Here is a 7,635-nt window from a genome sequence, read left to right as displayed (position 1 = left end):
AAAAAAAAAAAAAAAAAGTGGTGTGGCTGTTTCTCAAAAAATTAAACAATAAATTACCATTCGATCCAGCAATTCCACTTCTGGACATACTGCCTATAGAATGGAAGGAAATTTGAACAAATATTTGCACATTGATGTTCAGAGAAGCATTACTCACAATAACCAAAAAATGGAAACAACAGAAATGTCCATTGAAAGATAAGTGTGTAGGCAAATGAGGTATATCTCTATATCGAAATGTTATTCAACCTTAACAAGGAATAAAATTCCAATCCACCATGCAAAGTGGATGAACCTTGAAGACATTATGCTAACTGAAATAAGCCAGACATGAAAAGATAATTATTCTATAATTCCATTTATAAAAGATAGAATAGCCAGTTACATAGAGACAGAAAGTAGAATGGTGAAAGTAGAATGGTATGTGTTAAGGGATGGGGGAGAAGAAGTGAGAGTTACTGTTTATAGGGTACAGAGGTTTAATATGGTAAAAGGAAAAAGTTCTGGAAATGGATAGTGTGATGGTTACACAACACTAAATTACACCCTTAAGAAATAGTTAATGATAAATATTATATTAGATATATATAAAGTGTCCTGGTAGTCTTACACTCTATAAATACACACTTTTTTCATTGCCCCTTTCCTGCCATGCAGAGCCCAGAGGTGAATCTCCCTATTTATTCAAGTGTGCAGCACTCACTGTCCTCTGTGCTGTGTCCCACATGCAGTGCCCACAGCCTCATACAGCCAGTGACTTCAGAGCCAGGACACAGCTGAAGAGTCTGCCCTGAGGCTCCCTCTCTTCTTATTTCCCTGCAGCCTAGGCTTCACTTCAACTGGCAGCGCAATTTAGCCACATTCAGGACAGGCCACCAGGGCTCTTTCTCCACACATGCTGATCCCACCCCAGGTGGAGTCAGGCAGGGTCAGTCACCAGTGAAGCCCGGAGCAGAGCAGGTAGCAGTCTGAGCTGCCCCTCCCTCATCCAAGGGGCTTCCTCCTCTCATTTGGGGGAAAAATGTGAGCTTGTTTCAAAACCTCAGATGTTCCTTGTAGCTCATGGAGTAGGTAAAAGAAAACAAAGACGTGGTGGTGGACAGGGATGTGTTGGTGACAGCAAGAAACAACTTCATCTTGAAGACTCTCCTTCTTGTCCCTCTGTGAAGCCTCTTCCACCACATATGGCTCAGGGCTGACAAAGCCCCCTCCCTACCTTTCCCAGGCTGGACAAAAAGTCAACCATGAGAAAACAGAAAAACAAGGAGAAGAGAGTCTGTAGAGACAAATTGGGAGGGTACAGGAGGAGAATTTAGAATTTGCTTCTGCCCATGGGACACGGGCTGGGAATAAAAATGTTTTCCTGACTCTTCTCTGAAAGCCAAATAGACTCCACCAAAAACCCTATTGACAACGATGCAGGTATCCACTTACCGAAGACTTTGATCCTCTTGAATGTGGAACGTTCCCTGCCAGTGGCTGAGTTACGAGCAGAGCAACCATAGAGCCCGCTATGCTCTGTAGTAATTTGGGGGATAGAGAGTTTTTGTCCTGATTGCAGAAATTTCCCATCAATCATCCAAGAATACTCTGCTGGTGGGTTAGAGTCAGCGAAGCAGGACAACTGGAGGGTTTTTCCTGAACGGTAATAGGTCAATGGAGAGAAAATCCTGGGGACTTGTGGACCATCTGGAGTAAAGAGAACAAAGCTGAGGGAAGGGGATGCTCCTGATCTCTTAAAGGGACACTGTGTCCCTCTGAGTCAAGACACACCCTCAATGTCCAGCCAAACCCCTTCTGTGTTCACTGAGACGAGGCCTGAGGTATTCACCTGTTTCTCCCATCACAGGCCGTAGATGTCAAGTCTCCCATGACAAAAGCATCCCCTCCCTTTGTATTGTTGGTTGAGGCTGTGCCTACCCAGATTTTCCCAGGGCAGGGAGTCATGGCCAACTCAGGTGTCCAGAAATAAAAGTGTCTGTACTTGGACCTGAGAGAGACTGAGATGCCTGGCCTCTGGTCGTTTGGATTTTATCTGATGGCCTGGCCCACAGAGGAACCAAAGATACAAAGGACATCCATGGTGACCGAGTCACTGCAGATGCTACTAACTTGGTCCCATATTTCACATTCATAGGGTCCTGTGTCATTTCTTGTGACATTGGCTAGAATAAGGATCCTGTTTTTACTGGGTTGCTTTAGCCTGGGACTGACTGGGAGGCTCTGACCATTTACCCCCCACAAGTAGGTGTAGCCCTGAGTCTTAGGTTCACATGTTAAGGCTACAACATTCTTATTCTCCATGGGGTTGAAGCTGCTGCTGGTGATGTAAGGCTTGGGGAGATCCACTGTGTGGATAACAGAGAGAAGTTTGTCCTGTGTGGCACCTTTGATTCCTCCACAGGCATCCTTCAATCAGAGTTGGCATCTCCCACCTCTAAGCTCACCTGAGTCCTTGAGAGTCAATAGCTGGTGTGAGTGTCACAAGACAGATGCATGATGATCTAAGGGCTCAAAGACTGTGAGGCCACCTGCTCTGTCTTACAGAAGCACAGACTTTCTCAACTGTGAATTGATCAGCAGTGTTGGGTCATGGACAGACACGTCAGTGGGAGTCACAGCCCCTGGTACCCCTACCAGTCCCTCTCTAATCAGCTGACTGGCTGGTTCACCTTGGGTTCCTTACCTGGAATGTGCAACTGCTGGGCCCCTTCCAAATTCCATCCTACTTTGCCCCCCTAGATGTGGTTTCTCTGCAGCTTCCATGTCCAAGGACATTCTAGAGATGAGTAATAATGGGACTTCCCATTGTCCTGAAACCCTGAAGATACTGAACAGCCTGGCCTGGGACTGGATGTTTCAGCAGAAAGAAGACAGGGTAGACCAGAGTCAAGCCTGGAGGTCAGTTCAGTCATCAGGCAGTGGAGGCACAAAGTGGGGCAGTGTTTTTGCAGGTGTTTCATGATGACTTACTTGAGCCAGTGACCTCCAAAGACAGAGCAGAGTGCAAGGAATGATGTAGAAAGAGTGAAGGGGACAGGCAAGAGTTGGTGGCTTTAAAACAGAACCATTTTCCCTGTTCTGGGTTCTTTAAGTTTCCTCTCCTTCTGCAGAGGGCAGGTGAGGACTATGTGGATCTTTCCAGAAATACATGTGGAGATTTGAAAATGCAGAACCTGATTGGTGGAAAGGGTGGGAATGAACTGCTGGAAATTTGGTCCTCATGGACCATGTGTGTTTCATGGATATGAGACAAATTCGGGGAGAATTTTTGCAAATATTTTCTTTCACTGGACACTCTACTCTCTGATTCCATGGGTTTGACTACTCTAGGGACCTCATGTAAGTAGATTCCAGAGTGAATCTGAGAAGAGACTGCTGGTTGCCAGGAGCTGAGAGTGGGGAGAATCAGAAGTTGTTCATGTGTGTGCAGTTTCAGTTATGCAAGATGGGGAGGTTCTAGAGATCTGCTGTACAGCTCGATGCCTATAATTCACACAGATTGAGTATTTCTTATGCATAAGACTTACAACAAAAAGTGTTTTGGATTTCTGACATTTTTTCATTCTGAACTATTTGTCATATACTTACTGGTTTAGCATCCCAAATCTGAAAGATTCAAAATCTGAAATGCTCCAGTGAGCATTTCTTTTCAGCATCAGATTAGTACCCCAAAGTGGGAGGTGACAGGCCAAATACATTCCTGCCCTTTTATTTTTTTCTCTCACCACGTTTCTAGCTTGGTGATTAGTTTTTGGTCAATTCCATACTGACCATGCTGTGCTTATATATTTATGAAGGCTTTGGGATGTGAGAGAAGCTGATTGCTATTTTCTATGTCATCAAAATTTTCCACCTTTTCATGGTTGCATCTTTTTCTCAGTGTCTCTGTTGTGGCAGTCATTAATAAGAGCTTGTCAGGTCAGATTTAGGACAGATTTTTGTAATTCTGCAAAAAATGTTACTGGGATTCTGGTAGGGGTTTCATTGAATCTGCAGCTCACTTTGGGTAGCATTGTCTTCCTAACAATATTGATTCTTCCAATCCATGAGAATGAAATGTCTTTCCACATATTGATGTCGTCTTTAGTTTCTGTCAGTAATGTTTTGGAGTTTTCAGGGTATAACCCTTTGACCTGTTTGGTTAAACTTATTCCAAAATATTTTATTCCTTTTGATGTTAATGTGAATTGAAATTCTTTTCTTAATTTCCTTTCCGATTGTTCACTGTTACTGTATAGTCTAAAGAATAAACTAGAAAGAGTGAAGGGGACAGGCAAAAGCTGGTGTTTTTGAAGCAGAAACATATTCCCTGTCCTGGGTTTTTGATTTTCCCTCTCCCTTTGCAGAGGGCAGGTGGCTCTTCCCTGATAGCCTGATAGACTTCACTGGAAAACATGTTGTCAAAGCTCCAGGGATCCACTAACCAGGGCCTATGATCCTCTTGATTATGAGATTTGTTCCACCAGTGGTTGAGTTATGGATGAAACAGACATAGACCCCTGTATATGTTTTAGTGATTTTGGGGGATAAAGAACACTGGTGCTGATTGCTGGAACTTCCCATCAATCAGCCAAGAATGCTCTGCCAGTGGGTGAGAGTCTGTGAGACAGGAGAGCTTGGGGACTTCCCCTGTGTGCTAATAGGTGTATGAAGAAGAAATAGTGGGGGCATCCAGACCATCTGGAGCAAAGAGAATAAAGTCACAGCTGATGTTGTCAGAGGGAAGGGAAAATCCTGGTCTGTGGAAGGGCCACAGTGACCCTGTGAGCTAAGTCACAACACTGAAGTCCCAGTGAAATCCCTGCTGTGTTCACTGATCTGGAGCCTGAGACATTCACCTGTTTCTCCCATCATAATCTGTGGACCCTGTGTCTCCCTTGACAGGAGCAGCCTCTTCTCTCCCATTGTTGATCAAACCTAAGCCTACCCTTAGTAGTCATGGCCAGCTTTGATGTCCAGGGGTAAAGGTCTCTGCACTTGCACCTGAGAGGGACTGAGAGGCCTGGCCTCTGGCCATGTGTATTTGGGATGGCAGCCTGGCTCACAGAAGAACAGAAGATACTCACAGAGGAGATTCAGGGTCACTGCGGCTTGAACTCACTGGGTTCTTCATTTCACATTCATAGGGTCCTGCAGTATCCTTTCTGACACCATATAGAGTGAGGATCCTGTTGTTTTCGGACAGCTGCAACTTGCGACTGATAGGGAGCTCTGACCGTTTATCCACCACAGGTAGCTTACGTCCTGAGTGTCAGAATCACAGGATAAGATCACAGTCTCCGTGCCCTCCCTGGGGTTTAAGTTGCTGCTGGAGATGTAGGGCTTGGGAGTCTCCACTGTGCACATAACAGAGAGAAGTTTGCCCTGTGTGGCACCTTTCATTCCTCCAAAGACATTTTTCAATCAGAGATGGCATTTCCCACTTCTCAACCAACCCAAGTCCTTAAAAGCCCATGGCAGATGTGTGTGTTACAAGACAGATGCATAGCAATCTGAGGGCTCAGAGATTGTGAGGCTGCCTTCTGTATGTGGGAGAAGCACAGACTTTCTCAAGTGTGAATTGACCAGCAGCATTGGGTCATGGAAAGACACAGGACCAGCAGTCACAGCCCCTGGTGCCTCTCTGAGTCCTTCCCTCTCTAACTGCCTGCCTAGTCCACCCTGTGGTCCTCACCTGGAGCATGCAGTGCTGGAATCTTAGTTTCAGTCTTACTTTTCCCCCCAAGGTATGTTTTCTCTGCAGCTTCCCTTTCAAGGACATCCCAGAGATGGATAATGGAACTTCCCATTGTCCTTAAACTCTTTGGGTTCTGGGAAGCCTGGCCTGGGACTGGGCTCATCAGCAGAAATAACACAAGGGAGACCAGAGTCAAGCCTGGAGGTCAGTTCAGTCATCAGGCAGTGGAGCCACAAGGTGGGGCAGTTTTCCCAGCTGTCTCATAATGACTGACTTGAGCCATTGACCTCCAAAGATAGAGCAGAGTCCAAGGAATGACCTACAAAGAGTGAAGGGGACAAGCAAGAGATGATAGCTTTGGACCAAGACCATGTTCCCTGTTCTGTGTCCATGATGTTCCCTTCCCCCTGTAGAAGGCAGGTGAGGACCATGTGGATCTTTCTAGAAATACATGTAGATGCTTGCAAATGCAAAACTGACTGATGGAAAGGGCGTATATGAAATGATGATGGAAGTCTAGCCCTCATGGACCATTTGTGTTTGGTGGCTATTAGACCAATATTTGGGAATAAGTCTTGCAGATACTTTCTCTCATTAAACATTCTACTCTCTGATTGTATGAGTTTGACTACTCTATGCATCTCATCTCAGTGGATTCCAGAGTGAATCAGAGAGTGGAATAGTGGTTTCCAGGAGCTGGGTTTGGGAGAATAGGGCATTGTTCCGGGCGTGTGTGCTTTCAGTTATGCAGGATGAGGAGGATCTAGACATCTCCTATACAGCTTCATGCCTATAGTTCATGCAGACAAAGTGTTCCTTATGCAGAAAGCTTACAACCAGGTGTTTTGGATTTCTAACTTCTTTTTATTTTAAAACATTTGCAGTAGATGTACTGGGTTAGCATCCCAAATCTGAAAAATTTAAAATCCAGAATGCTCCTGTGAGCACTTCTTTTTAGCATTACATCAGCGGTCAGAAGTGTTGGATTGGGGAGCATTTCAGATTTTGGATTTCCAGATTTGGGATGCTCAATTTGTAATACTGTAATTTTCCCATAAAAAGTTGTCAGGAGTTTAGACATCATATTATGTTCTGATCTAGTAACAAAAGAAAACAAAATTTGGAGGAGACATTAAAATGTTGTCATAAGTGGAAGTTTTTACTGATGGTCCAAACATCCAAGATCAATTTGCTGGTAGTAATATATCTCTTGATACCCAATTAAGGTTTAGGTGTGGGGTGAATTCCAGCAAGATCACCTTATGCTCAAAGAAAGATGCCAAACATGACTTGAAATTAGCAAGTCCTTAAGTAGAAAGAGTCCCGTTGAAAGGACAGAACTGGTCAGTGTCTCAATTACATAAAGGAAGGAAGAATGCAGAATTAAAAGAAGTGATGTGTGTTATGTTAGTAAATATAGAAGGAACTCTGTTTCTAATTTCTCTGCAGAGTTAGGTAAAATGGGGAAGAGCCCAAAACAGGTATGTGAAACGCTTTCTTCATTTTCTCTTAACCTCAGGAAATACAACTAGAGTTTAAGTTTGTGTGAATTAGGAAGAGTCTAAGTGATACGCCAATGGTTCATGGGCCCCCACATGAAGAAAACAACTGTATGTGGCACAGGCAGTAAAACCATCAGGCAGCACCCCCTGGCCACCTCCAACAGGTCCCTGAAACCACTAGTATTCCCATTACGTGTATGTTACAGCCTTGGTAATCATCCCACAACTACAAAATTTAAAAAATTGCTCCTGTCAATGCAAAATATTAAATATGAAGTAGAATATGTTGTTCCACCTTTTTCCCCCCACTCTTTTTGAGCTTTCCTGTTTCAATTTGGAAGTTTCTATTGACACATCCTCAAGCTAGGGATTCTCTCCTCAGCTGTGTGTATTCTACCAGTAAACATCAAAAGCATTCTTCATTTCTCTAACAGCTTTTTTTTTTTTTTTTTT

The 7,635-nt window shown here is 44.1% G+C and overlaps 1 protein-coding gene and 1 pseudogene across 2 annotated transcripts in view; both read right to left on the bottom strand.

Annotated features, from left to right (window-relative positions):
* The window catches only part of LOC105525018 (pregnancy-specific beta-1-glycoprotein 2-like), a 73,422-nt gene that overhangs the window by 4,733 nt on the left and 61,054 nt on the right, over positions 1–7,635 (bottom strand). Inside the window, exons 7-8 of the mRNA XM_011960537.1 lie at positions 4,818–4,828; positions 2,546–2,565 (exon numbers count right to left, since the gene is read on the bottom strand). The gene's annotated coding sequence lies outside the window, so the exon portion shown is untranslated. The remainder of the gene's footprint in view (positions 1–2,545; positions 2,566–4,817; positions 4,829–7,635) is intronic.
* Positions 1–7,635, bottom strand: part of LOC105525028 — a 93,777-nt pseudogene that overhangs the window by 81,064 nt on the left and 5,078 nt on the right. The window contains exons 3-6 of the transcript XR_001003849.1: positions 5,070–5,339; positions 4,681–4,742; positions 2,070–2,348; positions 1,435–1,689 (exon numbers count right to left, since the gene is read on the bottom strand). The product of XR_001003849.1 is annotated as a putative pregnancy-specific beta-1-glycoprotein 7 (transcript). The remainder of the gene's footprint in view (positions 1–1,434; positions 1,690–2,069; positions 2,349–4,680; positions 4,743–5,069; positions 5,340–7,635) is intronic.

This window comes from Colobus angolensis, unplaced genomic scaffold (genome assembly GCF_000951035.1).
Source record: "Colobus angolensis palliatus isolate OR3802 unplaced genomic scaffold, Cang.pa_1.0 Scaffold512, whole genome shotgun sequence".
Classification (NCBI taxonomy): domain Eukaryota; kingdom Metazoa; phylum Chordata; class Mammalia; order Primates; family Cercopithecidae; genus Colobus; species Colobus angolensis.
This window is presented reverse-complemented; position numbering and strand designations above follow the sequence as displayed.